Source organism: Lissotriton helveticus, chromosome 2_1, assembly GCF_964261635.1.
Source record: "Lissotriton helveticus chromosome 2_1, aLisHel1.1, whole genome shotgun sequence".
NCBI lineage: Eukaryota > Metazoa > Chordata > Amphibia > Caudata > Salamandridae > Lissotriton > Lissotriton helveticus.
This window is the reverse complement of record NC_136059.1, coordinates 1,304,062,523-1,304,084,542: the sequence shown is the minus strand read 5'-3', so window position 1 is coordinate 1,304,084,542 and position 22,020 is coordinate 1,304,062,523.

Sequence of the window (22,020 nt, the reverse complement as noted above, 5' to 3'; positions counted from 1 at the left end):
TATTTTTCTTTAAATCTAACGGTAAATACACAACTCTACCTTTTAATCCTCTTTGTAAATCTGAAGGAGGTAATTTACCTGTTTTAGGCTCCATACGAACAATAGCCTGAAACGGGTGCACACATTGAATGAGAATAGACTCATAGGTGTTTTTAAATCTATCAGTTCTGTAGGAATAGCAACTAACTCCAGATTAATATGAACAGCTCTAGCGGGCATTTTATTCTCAGCTAGTTTGTTATAACAATATTTACAAATATGCTGATCAGAACCCAAATCAAAACAATTCTCTACCAACAAATAAGTTGCAAATTCTTTCCACCTATTATTTTCTTTTTCACTTTTTAAATATAGATCAACACTCCTAGTCTGATTTTTGTAGTGAGTTCAGCGACAACAAATACAAGAAAAATGAGCCTTTCACCTGAAATCACCTTAAACTTTATAATTTCCCTTTCAAAATTTTTTGTCCAACTATGTTCAACATTCTCTACAACATTTCTTCTATTAATGTCTGAGTTTCTTCACTCTCTTCTTCAGGACCAAAGTAACAAAACTCAATATCATCACAAACCTTTTTCACATCTGATACTGACTCATGCAAAAGAGCACTGTTCAACTCATTTAACTTTAGTGCTGGACTTTTTGCATAATACAATCTTCTCACTAACTTCTGAATTAGAGTGTGATGTCCTGCCAACATTCTGAAATGATGAAAAACACTTTGACATACTTTCCTAGAAAGATAAGCCAGAGAATAACCATGCAAACCAGTATGTTCTCTCACTCTGCAAGGGTCTAGTCCTTGCAATATCTTAATCTTTTGTATAACACTTTTTTTACAATATGCTTGTAAGAAATTCCGTAATTTATCAATAGATTCTTGTCGTACACTACAAATACAACTACAATCCCAAGTGTACACTGGGGCTTTAGGACGTCTGCCTAGAACTTCATCAGGTATCACTTCTTCTACATTTCTAGGGATAGATTTAGGGTAGTACAGTGGTGTTTGTGTAGTTTAGGAGGTCGTGCTACAGTATATTTAAGGTTTAGAGTACTGCAATGGTCCTTGGGTAGTGTACAATGTTGTGCTGGGGTAGTGTTTTACGGTTTAGGGTAGCGCAGTGGTGTTTGGGTAATGTAGGAGGTCGTGCTGAGGTAGTGTTTTAGTGTTTAGAGTAGGGCAGTGGTTTTTGGGTAGTGTAAGGGGTCATGCTGAGGGTAGTGTTGTAGAGTTTAGGATAGTGCAGTGGTGAAGGGATAGTGTAGGTGTTCGTGCTGGAGGCAGATTAAGGGTTTAGGGTAGTGCAGTGGTGTTTGTGTAGTGTAGGGGATCATGCTAAATTACTCTTTGAGTGTAGTACAGTGCTGTTTAGATAGTGCAAAGGGTCGTGCTGGGGTAAGTTTAAGGTTTAGGGTATTGCAAAGGTATTTGGGTAGTGTAGGGGTCATGCTGTGGGTAGTGTTTTAGGGTTTAGGGTAGTGCAAAGGTATTTGGGTAGTGTAGGGGGTTGTGCTGGGGTAGTGTTTTAGGGTTTGGTGTAGTGCAGTGGTATATGGGTAGGGTAAAGGGTTATGCTGAAGGTAGTCTCACTGCAAGAGTACATGTACTTATATGTCTGCAAACACATCAACCAACCAAATTATTCTCTCTCAATTTTCCCAAATGGACACTGACTCACAGTATGATTTTAGACAAATAACAGTATTTTTTTATAAATGGAGTATATACATATTGACTGGGGAAATGTAGGCCTGAAACACAAGTGTGAAGGTGATCACACTACTACTTGCATAGTGAATAGGAGTTTCAAGCACTGCATGCCCTAAAGCCTAACTCACTGCAATAGTACATGTACTTATATGTCTGCGAACACATCAACCAACCAAATCATTCTCTCTCAATTATCCCAAATGGACACTGACTCACAGTGTGATTCTACACAAATAACAATATTTATTATAAATGGACTAGTAGGATAGTACAGTGGTGTTTGGGTAGTGTAAGGGGTCAGGCTGGGGTTGGTTTAAGGTTTACGGTAGTGCAATGGTGTTTGGGTAGTATAGGAGGTTGTGCTGGGATAGTGTTCTAAGGTAGTACAGTGCGGTTTGGGTAGTGTAAGAGTTGTGCTGTGGAAGATTTAAGTTAGTGCAATGGTGTTTGAGTAGTGTAGGGGGTCGTGCTGGGGTAGTGGTCTAGCATAGTGCAGTGGTGTTTATGTAGTGTATGGAGTCATGCTAGGGATACTGTTTTAGGGTTTAAGTTAGTGCAGTGGTGTTTGTGTAGTGTAGGGGGTCGTGCTGGGGTAGTGTTCTAGGAAAGCACAGTGCTGTTTGGATAGTGTTGGAGGTCGTGCTGGGGTAGATTAAGGGTCTAGGGGAGTGCAGTGGTGTTTGTGTAGTGTAGGAAATTGTGCTGGGGTAGTGTCAGTGCAAAAGTACATGTACTTATATGTCTGTAAACACATCAACCAACCAAATCATTCTCTCTCAATGTTCACAAATAGACACTGACAGTGTCATTCTCGACAAATAACAATATGTCTTATAAATGGAGTGGTAGTGTAGTACTGTGGTGTTTCACTAGTTTAAGGGGTAGTGCTGGGGTAGGTTTAAGGTTTAGGGAAGTGCGATGGTGTTTGGGTAGTGTAGGAGGTCGTGCTGAGATAGTGTTCTAAGGTAGTATAGTGGTGTTTGGGTAGTGTAAGAGGTTGGCTGTGTTCGATTTAAGGTTTTGGGTAGTGCAATGGTGTTTGGGTAGTGTAGGGGGTCGGGCTGGGGTAGTGTTCTAGGGCAGTACAGTGGTATTTATGTAGTGTACGGGATCATGCTAGGGATGGTTTGTTAGGGTTTAAGGTAGTGCAGTGGTGTTTATGTACTGTAGGGGTCATGCTGGGGTAGTTTCATAGGAAAGTAAAGGGGTGTTTGGGTAGTGTAGGGGGTCGTGCTGAGGTAGACTTAAGGTTTAGAGTAGTGCAATGGTGTTTGAGTAGTATAGGTGGTTATGCTGGAGTAGTGTTTTAGGTTTTAGGGTAGCGCAGTGGTGAATGGGTAGTGTAGGTGGTCGTGCTGGAGGTAGATTAAGGGTTAAGGGTAGTGCAGTGGTGTTTGGGTAGTGTAGGGAATCATGCTGGGAGTAGGGTCACTGCAAGAGTACATCTACTTATATGTGTGCAAACACATCAACCAACCAAAACATTCTCGATCTCTTTTTCCAAATGGACACTGACTCACAGTGTGATTCTAGAAACAGAACTATATTTGTTATAAATGGAGTTGTAGGATAGTACAATGGTGTTTGGGTAGTGTAAGGGGTCGTGCTGGGGTAGGTTTAAGGTTTACGGTAGTGCAATGATGTTTGGGTAGTATAGGAGGTTGTGCTGGGATAGTGTTCTAAGGTAGTACAGTGCTGTTTGGGTAGTGTAAGAGGTCATGCTGTGGTAGATTTAAGGTTTAGGGTAGTGCAATGGTGTTTGGATAGTGTACGGGGTCGTGCTGGGGTAGTGTTCTAGGGTTGTGCAGTGGTGTTTATGTAGCGTTCGGGGTTATGCTAGGGATACTGTTTTAGGGTTTAAGTTAGTGCAGTGGTGTTTGTGTAGTGTAGGGGGTTGTGCTGGGGTAGTTTTCTAGGAAAGTACAGTGGTGTCTGGATAGTGTAGGAGGTCGTGCTGGTGTAGGTGTAAGATTTAGGGTAGTGCAATGGTGTTTGAGTAGTGTAGCGGGTCGTGCTGGGGTAGTCTTTTAGGTTTTAGGGTAGTGCAGTGGTAAATGGGTAATGTGGGTAGTCGTGCTGGAGGTAGATTAAGGGTTTTGGGGAGTGCAGTGGTGTTTGTGTAGTGTAAGGAATCATGCTGGGGTAGTGTCACTGCAAGAGTACATGTACTTAAATGTCTGCAAACACATCAACCAATCAAATAATTGTCTCTCAATTTTCCCAAATGGACACTGACTCACAGTGTGATTCTTGACAAATAACAATATTTCTTATTAATGGAGTAGTATGGTAGTACAGTGGTGTTTGGGTAGTGTAAGGGGTCGTGCTGGGGTAGGTTTAAGGTTTAGGGTAGTGCAATGGTGTTTGCGTAGTGTAGGAGGTCAAGCTGGGATAGTGTTCCAAGGAAGTACAGTGCTGTTTGGGTAGTGTAAGAGGTCAATCTGTGGTACATTTAAGGTTTAGGGTAGTGCAATGGTATTTCGGTATTGTAGGTTGTTGTGCTGGGGCACTGTTCTAGCATAGTGCAGTGGTGTTTATGTAGTGTACGGAGCCATGCTAGGGATACTGTTTTAGGGTTTAAGTTGGTGCAGTGATGTTTGAGTAGTATACAAGGTCATGCTGGGGTAGTGTTCTAGGAAAGTACAGTGGTGTTTGGTAGTGTAGGATGTCGTGCTGGGTTAGATTTAAGGTTTAGGGTAGTGCAATGGTGTTTGAGTAGTGTAGTGGGTCATGCTGGGGTAGTGTTTTAGGGATTAGGGTAGTATAGTGGTAAATGGGTAGTGTGGATGGTTGTGCTGGAGGTAGGTTAAGGGTTTTGGGGAGTGCAGTGGCATTTGTGTAGTATAGGGAACCGTGCTGGGGGTAGTGTCACTGCAAGAGTACATGTACTTATATGTCTGCAAACACATCAACCAACCAAATCAATCTCTCTCAATTTTCACAAATGGACACTGACTCACAGTGTGATTCTAGACGAATAACAATATTTCTTATAAATGAAGTAGTACGGTAGTACAGTGGTGTTTGGGTAGTGTAAGGGATGGTACTAGAGTAGGTTTAAGGGTTAGGGTAGTTCAATGGTGTTTGGGTAGTATAGGAGGTCGTGCTGGGATAGTGTTCTAAGGTACTACAGTGCTGTTTGGGTAGTGTAAGAAGGCGTGCTGTGGTAGATTTAAGGTTTAGAGTAGTGCACTGGTGTTTGGGTAGTGTAGGGGGTTGTGCTGGGGTAGTGTTCTAGAATAGTGCAGTGGTGTTTTTGTAGTGTACGGGGTCATGTTAGGGATAGTGTTTTAGAGTTTAAGGTAGTGCAGTGGTGTTTGTGTAGTGCAGGGGGTTGTGCTGGGGTAGTGCTCCAGGAAAATACAGTGGTGTTTGTATAGTGTAGGAGGTCATGCTGGGGTAGATTTAAGGTTTATGGTAGTTACATGGTGTTTGGGTAGTGTAGGGGGTCGTGCTTCGGTAGTGTTTTAGGATTTAGGGTAGTGCAGTGGTGAATGGGTAGTGTAGGTGGTCGTGCTGGAGGTAGATTAAGGGTTTAGGGTAGTGCAGTGGTGTTTGTGTAGTATAGAGAATTGTGCTGGCGGTAGTGTCACTGCAAGAGTACATGAACTTATTTATCTGCAAACACATCAAGCATCCATTCATTTATTTCATAACTTCATTTTACTATTAATGCTAAACTCATTTTGGAAACACATACCCAATGACTATTTTCTAATTCTGCCAAAATGTGAGAACACAATACATTTTTAAACAATAACATGTCAGGAAACACATGAAGTACCAAACTGCTTCTCTCAGAGTAAATACTAAGTGCCTACAGACTCACTGTGTTATTTTACAAAGCAACTCCATCCCTTGCATTTTACCAAAACACATTTACTAGTCTACAAGACTTTAGGTGACTCTACACATTGCACAAAATGTTCTACTACACATTAGTATAGAGTGCTTCTATCAGAAGGATTCCTAAATGCACACAAGACTCACTGTGTGATTCTAGACAAACAACACTATCCCTTGCATTTTACCAAAACACATTTCTTAGTCTAGAAGGAGTACTGCATTTTTATGTAGAAACTTGAATCTTTTTGCAAATACATAAAATAATGACTGGTTTCTAATTCTACCAAAACATGAGAACAGCATAGTTATCTGTCTGCAAATACATAAAATACACAAATGCTTATCTCAGAATGGTTTCTAAATGCACACACACACTCACAATAAAAATCTAGAGAAAAAAAGTATTCCCTGCACTTTAGTAAGAGAAACACATTAGTCTGATTAAAATCAAAATGCACCACATACATCCCCATACAAATTAATAACTCACCTTTCAAATTGTTTTGTAGAATAAGAAGTATGTCAGTCACACACCAGATTTTCATATACAGAATCTCTGTTTTGTACACCTCTCACCAGAACCAAAGAATGGCACAGTTTCCCTCTCATTGTGAGCACATATACACCTAAACATCAAATCACATTGCTTCCCACATTAATTCAAAATCAAACACACACTTCTATTGGTTACAATTTTCAACCCTTTCCAAATGACATGAAATTTCAACTCTACCCCCAATCTGCCTTCTCCCTGTTACCATAGAAACAGTTCATGGAACACTTAACTGAGCACACAAGTCAAAAGTTCATCACAAAACAGCATGTGCTTGAGTTTTCAACATATCAGTTTATCTTATGTAACGTTCCTTTCAATCAGTTTTTGTTAACCAAGAAGAATCATGCTTTTAAAAAACAGAAACATGCACCCTAGTTTTCAGTGTAGAATGTTGTCAAACAACCAATCATTTCTTTTCTTTTTTCAAAACTGCAACTTATCCATCATTTTAGAAAAATCTTAGTTTTCAAACTGCCATTTCATTTACAGAGACCATCTGAGTGCATCCAAACCTCCCTTCAAGATGCTTAGAGAGTGGATTGTGGGACACAGCTATATTTTATGGAGACAAAGGTATGCAGAAAACAAAGGAATTCACAAAAACATAGGTTTACCAAATGTAGACATTAAATGTATTGAACAGAGAGGGTTAAATTGGCACCAATTGATGCCATTGGTTAAATTCTTTTTGCATTTCCAACACCCTGACCTCATATTTGTGCACTATGGTGCCAATGACCTAGGCACTTTGACTGGGGTAGGTCTGGAAATGCTTATGAAGCACACCTTTGGAGAATTGATGTCACTTTTCCCCCAAACTGCCTTTGTCTATTCTAACATATGCCATAGGCAGAAATGGAACTGGTCCAATCAATTTTGTCCACGGATTGAGGTAGCTAGGAAACATGTGAATAAATCTGTTTCTGCTTTTCTCCAAGTCAATAAAATGGGGTCCATTTACCACAACAATCTGCGTTTCAATATGCGTGGCATCTATAGGAGAGATGGTGTACATTTTACAGATGAGGGGAACAGAGTCTTCCTCTTCAACTTTAGACTCTGCATTGGTACTTACTTGTAGGTACTAAAATCTCTCAACAAACACAAGGGCTCTTTTTAGAGCCACCTAAGAACTAAACACATAAGCTTGATGTATATCTGAAAAATATTATTTGTTTTTTGGCTTGGAGTCGCGCACCCAATACGCAAAAGTCGTGCAGCCAACGTGCCAAAGTCGTGCACAACACGCGCTGGAGTCTCGCACCCTAAGGGTTAGAAGCCGTACGTCCAACGCGTGCACACCAGGGGCCGCACTGAGCGCAGCGCTGGATGCGCGCCTCCTAATTTTACCATTAAAAAAATAGCCCCTATCACAAATTTTTTTTATCCCTGGGGACCCCATCCCCCGGGGCTTATATACAATGTTGGGGACTGTGGGGGGAGCCCAAATGCCCCCACGGTCCCAGCCAGCTCCCCACGTCCTTCGGGAGCCGGCATTGCTTTTCCACATGGAGAGCTGCTAACGTGCAGCTCTCCATATGGAAGAGCAATATGGTTTGCATTTTGAAAGAGAGAGCAGGTTTCCCTGCTTTCTCTTTCAAAATCCAAACCGCATTTGCTATGGGAGGGTGGCAGCCGCGAGACTACCGTCCTCTCATAGCAAACAGCAGTGTCCCGGGGGTGGGTACCCCGAGACACTGCAGAAGCCAGCCCTGGGGGGTGGAGGTCCCCAGGGCCCTCGAAAGATCCAGGAGGGGGCCACACAGCCCCCCTCCCACAATTCATAAAGCCCCGGGGTTGGTGGTCCCAGGGCTTGGGGGGGCCGTTGAGCCCCCATAATTATACTGGGAGGGGCTTTTGAGCCCCTACCAACAATTTATTTAGTAGCCCCGGGAAGTGGCGGTCCCCGGGGCTGGGGGGCCCCTCTGGGCCCCACATAAAATGTTGTCATTTTGTCCCCGGATTTAACCCCCGGAGACGAATTATTTTAAAAAACTCTGTTTTATTTTATTTATTTTACGGCACAGTCTACGCACCCTACACGCACGGCCGGTTTAAAAAAAAATGTGGGCCCTGGGGGTCCTTCTGGGACCACCTAAGCAGGTCTAGAGAGTAAAATTATTTCTACCCTGCCCCCTTTCTCCGTTTTGCACACATATTCCACTGACTTCCTCAGCCTCACTTCTACAGACGCACAAAATGGCTGCCAACAGTTCCTGGTTTCGAATCTTTACAATCACTTGACAGCCAAATAGCATTCAGCCCGTGATCGGAAGGGCGCGCTTATGGTACGATGAAAACCCCCGCACACTCAGCGGATCCACCGCGCCCATAGATATATACGTGACTTTAACTGTAATTTTTTTCAGGAACTACTAAACAGATTGACACCAAATAGGCAAAAGGCACAAGTCAGAACTGAGGACTACCTCTTTGCCAAATTTGGCGTACTTCCGTTCAGCCGTTCGAGCTGTAGCCGTGGCTAAATGTCCTATGGAAAATTGTATGGAAAAACACGTTTTGGGATCCCCCTTTTTTCTCGGCCCCCACTTGACCAATCATCCCGAAACTTTTAGGATAGGAGCGGACCAGTGTTGGCCAAAGGTTTGGAAAATTTCGCAAAGATTCATCAGTCGGCGCCAAAGTTATTGGGAATAGAATGTTGTGGATTTCCTATGGATATTAGGTCCTAAATATAACTACCTACTTGCGACCGCCAGTAGGTTATATATATATATATATATATATATATATATATATATATATATATATATATATATATATCCGTTCACCAGTCCCACTGATCGGCTCTGAACGCCGATCCAACCACGTAGGTACAGACCACAGCAACGCTGAAAAATTAGTTCAGGGTAGTTTTAATGCTCCTAGATCCCCAGCATGACGCGTTTCGGCTACAACACGGTAGCCTTGACTCCTGTTCTCCGGGGCTGAGGCAGTCTAAGGGGACCGGAGGAGGTTCGCTGTTGTGGACTTCGAAGCTGAAAATCACCACATGATTCACCATTGGACTCACCCTGCTCCCCGCATCCCCGCATGACCACATGGTAACAGACTCACCCCCATTGCATCACCTCCGAGGATCCGACATGGTGGATTCTGGGACTGTTAGTTTTCCTCGCATTTGGGACGCTACACAGGTGTGCTGCTATGTCACAGGGGGCGGAGCGGGCCAGCCTCATGGAAGGTAAAAGGGCGGGACTTACTGGCAGAGTGTTTCATCACCATTGGGAGGCTTTGGGTGCTGAGGAAGGCATGGAATTTGCCGAAATGCATTCGCCATTACTGCAATAAAGGACCTCCAACCGTTTTCCCCTTGGGTCTCTGCTCCTTTTTTCGGAAGGGAGATTCTCACCTCATATTTTAGCGCATTTTGCCAGTAGCGCTTCTCAGAGAACCCCTGCCTCGCTTGGGCGGCGGACCAGACTGGCTTCGAACTGTTCCAGTTCTTTTGTTGTTGGACCAAGGTATTGGTCGGTCCAGAGCCCGCCTTGGAGCCCGGGAGGAGAGTTGGCAGTTGTGGGGTTATTAATCTCACGCTGGGCGGTGTGCACTGTCACTGCCACCCCTGCCGCATGGACTCCTGTTCTCCGGGGCTGAGGCAGTCTAAGGGGACCGGAGGAGGTTCGCTGTTGTGGACTTCGAAGCTGAAAATCACCACATGATTCACCATTGGACTCACCCTGCTCCCCGCATCCCCGCATGACCACATGGTAACAGACTCACCCCCATTGCATCACCTCCGAGGATCCGACATGGTGGATTCTGGGACTGTTAGTTTTCCTCGCATTTGGGACGCTACACAGATGTGCTGCTATGTCACAGGGGGCGGAGAGGGCCAGCCTCATGGAAGGTAAAAGGGCGGGACTTACTGGCAGAGTGTTTCATCACCATTGGGAGGCTTTGGGCGCTGAGGAAGGCATGGAATTTGCCGAAATGCATTCGCCATTACTGCAATAAAGGACCTCCAACCGTTTTCCCCTTGGGTCTCTGCTCCTTTTTTCGGAAGGGAGATTCTCACCTCATATTTTAGCGCATTTTGCCAGTAGCGCTTCTCAGAGAACCCCTGCCTCGCTTGGGCGGCGGACCAGACTGGCTTCGAACTGTTCCAGTTCTTTTGTTGTTGGACCAAGGTATTGGTCGGTCCAGAGCCCGCCTTGGAGCCCGGGAGGAGAGTTGGCAGTTGTGGGGTTATTAATCTCACGCTGGGCGGCGTGCACTGTCACTGCCACCCCTGCCGCATGGACTCCTGTTCTCCGGGGCTGAGGCAGTCTAAGGGGACCGGAGGAGGTTCGCTGTTGTGGACTTCGAAGCTGAAAATCACCACATGATTCACCATTGGACTCACCCTGCTCCCCGCATCCCCGCATGACCACATGGTAACAGACTCACCCCCATTGCATCACCTCCGAGGATCCGACATGGTGGATTCTGGGACTGTTAGTTTTCCTCGCATTTGGGACGCTACACAGGTGTGCTGCTATGTCACAGGGGGCGGAGCGGGCCAGCCTCATGGAAGGTAAAAGGGCGGGACTTACTGGCAGAGTGTTTCATCACCATTGGGAGGCTTTGGGCGCTGAGGAAGGCATGGAATTTGCCAAAATGCATTCGCCATTACTGCAATAAAGGACCTCCAACCGTTTTCCCCTTGGGTCTCTGCTCCTTTTTTCGGAAGGGAGATTCTCACCTCATATTTTAGCGCATTTTGCCAGTAGCGCTTCTCAGAGAACCCCTGCCTCGCTTGGGCGGCGGACCAGACTGGCTTCGAACTGTTCCAGTTCTTTTGTTGTTGGACCAAGGTATTGGTCGGTCCAGAGCCCGCCTTGGAGCCCGGGAGGAGAGTTGGCAGTTGTGGGGTTATTAATCTCACGCTGGGCGGCGTGCACTGTCACTGCCACCCCTGCCGCATGGACTCCTGTTCTCCGGGGCTGATGCAGTCTAAGGGGACCGGAGGAGGTTCGCTGTTGTGGACTTCGAAGCTGAAAATCACCACATGATTCACCATTGGACTCACCCTGCTCCCCGCATCCCCGCATGACCACATGGTAACAGACTCACCCCCATTGCATCACCTCCGAGGATCCGACATGGTGGATTCTGGGACTGTTAGTTTTCCTCGCATTTGGGACGCTACACAGGTGTGCTGCTATGTCACAGGGGGCGGAGCGGGCCAGCCTCATGGAAGGTAAAAGGGCGGGACTTACTGGCAGAGTGTTTCATCACCATTGGGAGGCTTTGGGCGCTGAGGAAGGCATGGAATTTGCCGAAATGCATTCGCCATTACTGCAATAAAGGACCTCCAACCGTTTTCCCCTTGGGTCTCTGCTCCTTTTTTCGGAAGGGAGATTCTCACCTCATATATATATATATATATATATATATATATATATATATATATATATATATATATATATATATCCGTTCACCAGTCCCACTGATCGGCTCTGAACGCCGATCCAACCACGTAGGTACAGACCACAGCAACGCTGAAAAATTAGTTCAGGGTAGTTTTAATGCTCCCAGATCCCCAGCATGACGCGTTTCGGCTACAACACGGTAGCCTTGATCACATGGCCAAAAGGAACCAATACCAGTGTTTAAATACAGTGCAAAAAACAGATTGACGTCACAGCAGCAATGATCAACATAGAAAACATACTGTCCATTAATACCCGGAAGTCGTACTATTTAACCAAATGCATGAATCTATACATACATATTAATAAAAGGCTATTTCATGATTCATATAATTACACTTAATTCACGAAAATTTACAAACCATTAATGGTACTCCCGAGGCAACAGTTAAAAAATCCTATGCACTTAATCAAAAGGATTTTGCAAAATCTATAGTAGGTCTTAGCAGTCATTGGTGGCTCAATCCAGAAAAAAGTGCAAGTGCAAACCTATATACAGTGCAAAGCGTACTTCATTACCACAGTGCAAATCCTAATTAATACAAAAAGGACTTTCAAATACAATTTAATAAAAACAGCAGGTTGGACGGCACGTTAAACCCTACATTATGGGGGTTACATGACTCCTAACCTTATGCATGAAAAGAAAAGCAAAACCACAAATCAAATCAGGGGAAGTGATACCTTATATATATATATATATATATATATATCCATACCAGTCTCTCTCCTACCAGCGTGAAGAAGAAAGTGTGAACAGCTCCGGGGGAACAAAGGTTGCTTTTATTGATGTTAAAAGCGCTGACTGAAAAGTTAGTTCCTGAAACGCTAGGCAGATGCGTTTCATCCTTTGATAGGAATCTTCAGTGCCCATTTCAGTTTGTTGCCATAAGCCAGGGTCGATTGTTTTGGTCATTTAAAAGCTGTGACCACTTCCCATTTTGTGGCCACGCCCTGTTCCTGCCTTGCAGGTGTAAAGTTGAAACGCCACGTCTGCTCCACCGCTGCATTCTGGGCATTGTGGTCCACCGCAGGGACCCATACAGTGAGCAGTTTGCCTTAAACATCAAGTGATGGTTCCACCGATGGTGGACGGTGTTCCACTTTCCCAAAAGCGGCCGAAGTGCAGAAAATTAAAAGTCCTTCCTCCATCCCCCTTAATCAGGCAGCGAAGTACTGCCTCCATCTCTCCCCTCATGTTAGTGAATCGCCATGTGGTTTGGTTCCTGCACAGAGGGGGGGGTGACACGGTTGCAGTTTCATGCACACACCAAGTAATAAGCAGGTAAATCCGTGTCACACCAGACCGAGAGGGGTTCACAGCACGCCAACACCTACTAGCTGGCGTTAAATATCCATACCAGTCTCTCTCCTACCAACGTGAAGAAGAAAGTGTGAACAGCTCCGGGGGAACAAAGGTTGCTTTTATTGATAAAAGCGCTGACAGAAAAGTTAGTTCCTGAAACGCTAGGCAGATGCGTTTCATCCTTTGATAGGAATCTTCAGTGCCCGTTTCAGTCTGTTGCCATAAGCCAGAATTGATTGTTTCGGTGATTTAAAAGCTGTGACCACTTCCCATTTTGTGGCCACGCCCTGTTCCTGCCTCGCAGGTGTAAAGTTGAAACGCCACGTCTGCTCCACCGCTGCATTCTGGGCATTGTGGTCCACCGCAGGGACCCATACAGTGAGGGGTTTGCCTTAAAATTCAAGTGATGGTTCCACAGATGGTGGACGGCGTTCCACTTTCCCAAAAGCGGCCGAAGTGCAGAAAATTAAAAGTCCTTCCTCTGTCCCCCTTAATCAGGCAGCGAAGTACTGCCTCCATCTCTCCCCTCATGTTAGTGAATCGCCATGTGGTTTGGTTCCTGCACAGAGGGGGGTGACACGGTTGCAGTTTCATGCACACACCAAGGAATTAGCATGTAAATCCGTGTCACACCAGACCGAGAGGGGTTCACAGCACGCCAACACCTACTAGCTGGCGTTAAATATCCATACCAGTCTCTCTCCTACCAGCGTGAAGAAGAAAGTGTGAACAGCTCCGGGGGAACAAAGGTTGCTTTTATTGATGTTAAAAGCGCTGACAGAAAAGTTAGTTCCTGAAACGCTAGGCAGACGCGTTTCATCCTTTGATAGGAATCTTCAGTGCCCGTTTCAGTCTGTTGCTATATATATCACTCAACAAAATGTCCTGAAGAATTGGAGGGAAGAGCACTCGACGATGTTCAGCTATCCAACCTGAAAATGCAGCCTGTATTTAAAATGTGTGTTCCTTTTCTCTCTGCCTACGCGTTTCAAGGCCACAAGCCCCTTCTTCCTGGACAATAAACAGCAAGCCTGAGGCCTGCATATTTCATTTCCGGCATTTATTAACCATACCCGCCCACGATGGGCGTGTCAATATTACACTGTCCCTGCAAGCATTGTGGGGCATGGAGTCCGTTATGCAGGTAAATAATCTCATTCTAGTAAGTTCATGCGTGCATTTAAAATTGTATTTCAATTATTTCCTCTGAGTGAGTCACGCACTTGAAAGCCTGCTCAATTTGCATTTGAAACATTGTGCCTATGATAATCCTGATAAGTTCAGAATTCCGGCCTCAATCAGCTGGAAAATACACTTAGTCCCAACTGATGATGTTGCTTCCTCCCACGGCCGGGCAGCCGTGCACCAATATCACTCAACAAAATGCCCTAAAGCATTGGAGGGACACTCGACGATGTTCAGCCATCCAGCCTGAAAATGCAGCCTGGTTTTAAAATGTGCGTTCCTTTTCTCTCTGCCTACGCATAGTGTAGATAGTGTGTGTCTCGATGGATTAAAGTTTTTTACATTGTGACTTTGAGTTGTGTTGGTGATGTGTGGATTTGTTAGTGGTATAGGACAGAGTGATGTTTGGTGTGAGCGATGGTTCCTTTCTGTAGTAGTTGGGGTATAAGGGTGTATAGGTATGGTTTGTGGGGTTTTGTAGTGGCCGTTGAGACATTGAAATGTGGGTATAGTTTGTTTGTGGTAAATGAATAGAGTGCATTTGCTGTGCGTGTGTTAATATCCCTGTGGATGGGTGTTGGTGGGTGCTGGTGAATAGAAAAAGGGCAGCATTTGTGACCCTAGGCCCGCCCAGTCCCAAACAGACCCAAACAGGCAACTCTTCTTGTCCTATCTACCCTTAGCCTGGACACCTGGGATGAGACGCGTTTAGACCTAAGTTTAAATAGCCCTAAGTCAGGTGACACTTTTATCCAATGGAAACCCTAGCCCTAACTCTACCCAATCAAAACACTATCCCTAAGTCCTAGTACCAATAGAATACCAGCCCCTTACAACCAATCACGGTCCCAGTCCTAGCAACCAATCAGAAACTAAGCCCTAAGTCCAATAGAAAACCCCTGCCCCAGAGACTAGTCAGGACACCAGAACTTTCTGCCAATCTGAAACCTAGCCCTAAGTCCAAGGGAAACCCTAGCCCCAGGAACCGGTCAGGACACCAGATCTATCAGCCATTCCGAAGCCTATCCTTAAGTTTAATGGGAACCATAGCCCTAGGGATCAATCAGAACACCTGACCTATCAGCAAATCAGAAACCTAACCCTGAGGCCTACACCCAATAGAAACACCAGGCACAGGAATCAATCAGAGCACAGATGTAATATCCAGAGGCAAGCTTATATAAGGAGTGTGTTACCTCAAGCACAGGATGATGGTCAGGGGACAGTGAGCTGCTCCTGAAGACCACAATCTCCTGGGATATAGACAGGATAAATACATACTTTGCTCGTCCTGGTTCACTCTGCAGGTAGGCCCAAATCTAAGCCACGTAAATACTGCTTTTCGCGCACTTTTACAAACTCTTTTTTCTAGCCAAAAACAAAGGTTACATACACTTATATTGAAGTTGGTTTTTAAATTCCAATTCAGAAAATGGCACTTTTAGATAGTTAAGCAAACACAAGGAAGTGATGGACGGAGCACAAAAACTTTTCAGTTACTCACCCCCAGTCACCGATCAGGGTTGAATCCATCATCGTTCTTTAGCTCACTACGCCACCCCAGTTCAGACTCAGCCATATGCAAATTCGTCTTGACCTTGAGCCTCATGCGAACAGTCCAGCCCAAATTGCCAAACAAGGTCTTTCCTGGACCGCAAACAAGCATCCTGGGAACCAGTTTCTGGGTAACACCCCTCAACCTAGAGGCAAAGTAAACAAGGAACCCATGTCTGGGTATACCCTGCCAACTTAGGGCGAACAAATCAAACACATGGTGATGATGGACGGAACTTTTCAGATACTTACCCTAGTCACAGATCTGGATTGAATCCACCATCGTTCTTTAGCTCACTTCGCCTTTCCAGTTCAGACCCAGCCATATGCAAATTAGTCTTGACCCTGTACCTCATGGTAAAAGTCCAGCCTGAACTGCCAAACCAGGTCTTCCCTGGACCAGAAACAAGCATCCTGGGACTGGTTTCTGGGTAAAACCCCTAACCAGCCAGGCTGGCTTGAATTCAGTGGCAAAGTAAGCAAGGGACCCAGGTGTGGTATATAAATAAATAATACCGGATCTAGGTTTTACTGGACATAGTAATAACAGATAGCTCAATAAATAAGAGTCAAGATTCGAGGTAGTAGGAGTTTGCAGGTTTAATACAGCATAAAGGACAGGAACAGGACAACCTGCACGGGAATAGAATGACAGGGCCTGACAGGGGGGCCCCGACAGCTGTCGGGCAGGATCTGGAATGAGCGCGCTAACTTTAATAACAGTACACAAGCATATATACTAAAACAGTTGCATTACAGTGAATACAATAGGCGGAGCAGTGGGTGTGGTCAATAGCAGTCGCGAAAGATAAGGGTGAAAGTAGGTGTAACAAGAGGCGTGTACATAGACATGTGATGTAAACGTAACAGAATATGTCATAAATGGGGCGGAAACATGGAGGGGGCTACCTAAGGAGCCGGGACCTCTGACCTAATGGTGCGCGCAAACTGACAATGACGTGTTACTAGGAGAAGCTGGGGGCTATGAACTCTGTGCTAGGAGTAGAGACTGAAGTCTGGAGAGTCAGGGCGACATGTACCTAAACCCTATCTAGTATCTAATGTTTAGAGGACATGTTGATATAAACTAAGAGTCAGGAGGGGAGAGGCTAACAGACTCTAAGACTGGAGCATGCATTATTCTACATGTAGTGCGTGTTGAAGAATATTAAATGACCATTAATACACTATTTCTCTTACACGGAGACGTAAAGGCTAGACAATGACGGAAACTATTGATGCGATTCAGTAGTTTAGGAATGCAGAGAAGGAGGGCTGGACTGATAACTAGAATCATAACATACTCTTGGCAGACTCAGAGGCAGAGCCAGGCTGAGCCGGGCACTGCGAGGCAGGAAGTAAGTGAAGGGTCGAGGATACAGGTGGGGGCTGTATCGCTCCTCAGCGAGGATTCAGGAGACAGGAGCTGAATCTGGTGTCCAGGCCCTTTTGAGGCCTAGAAACGGGGACTTTACAATGAAATAACGTGCACACTGGGAAACGTGGCAACGTAACTTTACATAGGCCTGATACTCGTAGCTTTCACGAGAACTGGAAACTGGCATACTAGAGATGGACACAACTATAATTGCATCTTAAATCGAACAGGGGGAATACATATGCATATTAATCATGCACACATAACATAAGATGGAGGACACGTAGGGACACAGAACATGGCAAAATTTACTTTTCCACATTCCCTCCTTGTCACTACGTTTCCATCAGGAAACATCAATATTCATGATACCATCTATCATTTCATACAGTATCATTTGCTCGTCTCGAATTTCCTTGGAACTGGATTTAGAACGGGACTTGGGACTAGGAATACAAGAGGTAGCACAAATGCCACAAATCGCAGGGCCACATTGTATACAGAGGCAGCAACTGAATATGATCGCTACTGCAATACCTAGAAATGACAATACTTTCCATCCCCAGGCGGAAATCATATTCCAGAACCAACCGGACCATGTCCAGGTGCCTGGATCTTGGTGTAACATATGGGCAATATTATGGAGTCTGGTAATAGCTGAATAAACAGACGGCGCGTTATTAGGAAGGAAAATGCAGCAACTAGATCCGATGACTCTACATGCCCCGCCCCTATCGGCCAGTATGACGTCAAGGACGAGACGATTCTGGAGCACAACAATTCTCATAAAGGATTGCTCTTCGGTTAAGTTACCTAGAGCAGAAGTAGTCTCAATCACTACTGCTTCAAGGGTTCTCGTTAATCTACGTATCAGTTTACTATTCACGACAGTGCCTAAGTAGGGGAAGACACCTTTATTGATATCTATGTATTGTTCTAGAGCAGTTTCAGTATAATCGACAATCGGGAGGTCTCTTTTGTGTCTAGTATGTACTAGGTGGGAATTCCTATGGTAGTCAGGTGGGGCTAGAAAAATTGGTGGCAGTAGGAAGGCAATGTAACAGGTTCCCTCCCAATCGAGGGGCAAACGAACATATGCGGTCTGACCACAAACAAAATAAGAATGACGTGAAGCTTTGAAAATAGATTTCCTACTGTCATTATACTTGACAATAGTAGTACAATCACTATGGCCTACATGTACGGAACCATTATTTCGGACACATAATTCACCTTTAACTGGTAATACTGATATAGTAGGTAGGTCTGGAGTAGAATCAGACTGAACATTCAGGACCATGAAATTCGAAGAATAATTACCTAAATTATAAACTTCATTTTCTAGATCTAACCCTGTTCTGTGGGGAAGACCTTGCTTGTCTGGAAAACATGTACTGTTAAGAAAAGACATATCTGTTGAGGATGACGTTAACGTGGACCATGCTCCACACGAACCATTATGTGAAAATGGATAAGGAAAGAGTGGCAGAACTCCCTTCGGTGTCTGGAAAGGGGGGAGTCGACCACACACCCAACAATTAGTGGCATTGCTGGTCTGGTGTGAATAATGTAACATGCGGATAAAAGAATTATTTCGCATAGTGAGACGATATGAGAGTTCATGAGGAGGCAGATCACTAAACGTGTGTTCTACTGTAGCATTAGCAGACTTATTTACATGAGAAACTGGAAAATACAAATAAAATGCATAACATGTGCAGGTAATCATAAGGCTGAAATACGATATGAAACTTAGAAAAACGATACATCGGATTGAGTTTTGACTAACTCTCTCACTATGGGGGTCTATTTTATACATGTCAGAAACCGGTCTAACCGTTTCACCTAGGGGAGGACTTAGACAATCAAACTGGCTGACTTATTTTACTAGACCTTAATTTGAGCTTATACTCCTGTTGCGGAGTTTTCTCTAACAGGGAGGGTTCAGTATCATTGTCTTTTGCGGGACAGTCCTTAAGAATAGTACTTTGACAGTCTTTAAGATCCTCGGAAATGTTCTTAGAAACAGGCTTTAGTCCAAAAAATCTTTTCACATGTGACAGGTGGACCCAGCCCTTCCTGCCTTCCAGCTTGACGGCAGTACGGGTGGCCAGGAGGACCTGTCGGGGTTCCTTCCAGCGAGGCTCCAGCGGACTTGAACGATCAAAATTCCTCACGAGAACCATGCATCCGGGAACGATTTCATGCGGTGCCACCTCGGTATTGTCTGGAAATGCGGCAGCAACCTGTGAACGACAAGAGTTGAGGGCAGACATCAAGGAAGCTAGGTAATCTGTCAGTATATTACTTGAAACATCTGTAATACTTCGAGGTCTAGGTGTACCCCACATGTTAGGGGGGCGGCCGAATACGACCTCATACGGGGACAGACCTGATCTGGAATGTGCGACCATGCGCATGTAAAACAGAGCGACTGGCAGAGCTACTAGCCAGTCCACACCTTTTTCTTTACAAATCTTGGCAATACGGATTTTCAGGGTCTGATTATGTCTCTCTACTAGACCAGCTGCTTCAGGATGGCGTACACAATGGAACTTCCACTGGTACCCTAACAACAGGGAAATGTGTTTCATAAGCTCGGATGAGAATGGCTGGCCGTTATCAGAATATACGACTCTAGGGAGTCCATAACGGGGGAAGAATTCACAAACCAACTGTTTGGCAGTGGTCGTGGCTGTGTAATCTGGGACCGGATATGCTTCTGTCCACCTGGACAAAGCGCATACAACTACAAGGACATACTTGAAACCTCGACATCGCTCCATCTGAATATAATCCATTTGGAGGACTTCAAAAGGGTGGTCAGGGGGCTGGAATCCACCTTGTTCCACCGGGACACTTTTACCTGGATTAAACTGGCAACATATCATACAGGTACGGACCTTCTGCTTGGCTGCAGCTCGTAAATGCTTGTTGAACCAAATGTTCTGGATACTGTCTAACATAGCTTTTTCTCCTAAATGTGCTGGACTATGTGCGGTATTGATAATGACTTGAACCATGGAGTCGGGGAGAAACCATGTGGCTTTACCCTTCGTTACCCATCCCTGATCTGTCTGGACCCCTCCTTGTTCGGACCATTTCTTGATTTCATCGGGAGTAGCATGTAACTGGATATCTATGACATCTTGAGTGGGGTCCTTAACTGTCATACATGTAGTCTGATCTGGAGTATGTGTCTGTGTCGGGTTAACTGAAATGTCTGGAGTCTGTGCTGTAAGCTTGGCTGTGCGATCTGCTAGATCATTACCTTGAGAAATAGTGTCAGTAACTTTCGTATGTGCTTTGCACTTCATGATAGCAATAGATGTCGGTAAATGTATGGCATCTAACAGAGCCTGAATAAGGAGACCATGCTGAATCTTGGTTCCATGAGAAGTCATGAAACCTCTCTCCTGCCAGAGCACTCCAAAGTCGTGTACGACTCCAAATGCGTAACGTGAATCTGTGTAAACATTAACTTTCAGTTTCTTAGCGTGTATGCAGGCTTGAGTCAGAGCAACTAGCTCTGCTGCTTGAGCAGACAGGGTGTCAATACGGTGTGTTTCTATAACTTCAGTGTCTGTAGTCACTGCATACGCGGCTACTAGTTCTCCTGTACTTGTTCTCATACATGAACCATCCACATAAAGTGTCAGGTCGGGATCTGGTAATGGAATATCTGTCAGATCTTGTCTTGGCTTAGTCATAATGTTGACTACTTCCACACAGTCGTGTGTGGCAGGATTTGAATTAACTGATGGTAACAGTGTTGCAGGATTTAGAACGTTGCAGCGTCTGATTTCTATGTGTGGCTGGAACAGTGTCAATTCATAACCTGTTAAACGTGCAATTGTCAAGTGCTGAGTCTGTGTTCGGTTTAAAAGAACTTCCACAGAGTGTGGAACTTGTACTGTCAAGGAGTGTCCTAATACTATGGAATCACTTTGTCTGATAGCTAGTGCTGTGGCTGCAACTGACTTGAGGCACGCAGGCAGAGCCTGGGCTACAGGATCTAGTGTGCTCGAAAAATAAGCACATGGCTTGTATTGTCCTGCTTGATCTTGTGTGAGAACAGATAATGCTGTACCTTCACGTTCAGTGACGAAAAGTGTAAAAGGCTTACTGTAGTTCGGTGTAGCTAGAACTGGAGCTTGGCATAAAGCTTTCTTTAACTCATGAAAAGCAAGTGTATGTTCAGATGTCCAAGGGAGGACAGTCGATAGGGCTGCCTCCTGTGTCGTTAACTGTATCAGTGGCTTAGCTAGAAATGCATACTGAGGAATCCATTGTCTGCAGTAAGAAGTTAGGCCGATAAAAGCACGTACCTCCTTCTGGGTCTTGGGCTGAGGAAGACTCGCTATTAACTGGATACGGTCTGGTGTCAACTGCCTACCCCACTTGGACAGCAAGTGGCCTAAGTAGATCACTTGCTGGACACAGAATTGAAGCTTCGAAGGGGACACCTTGTGCCCCATCTCTGCTAAGAAATACAAGACTGTAAGGGATGCTCGCTCGCAAGCACGTTCAGAACGGGCTGTGATCAGTAGATCATCAACATACTGGAGCAGGGCAGTGTCAGTTGGCATGTGAATGTTGTCTAGTTGTCTCTTAAGTGCTTGACTGTAAATACTAGGACTTTCTGTGAAACCTTGAGGAGCTCGTGTGAATTTATAGCTCCTTCCATTTAAACAAAATCCGAAAAGAAACTGGCTGTCTGGATGAATGGGGACACTGAAAAACGCGTTCTTGAGGTCTATGACTGTGAAAAATGAGGCTTCGGAATCAATGGCTGTCAATAGGGAAGAGATATCTGGGACAACTGGGTACTGGGGAATAATACATTTATTAAGTTCTCGAAGGTCAATCACTAATCGATATACTGGGGGTGCATTTGGATCAGTACGTTTCATGACGGGAATGATAGGAGAATTACATACATTGGAGTCAGTTTCTACAACTACTCCTTGAGCCATGAGCTCGTCAATGATTTTGGATAAGGCTGCTACAGCCTCAGGTGGCAGTCTGTACTGTCTGATTCGT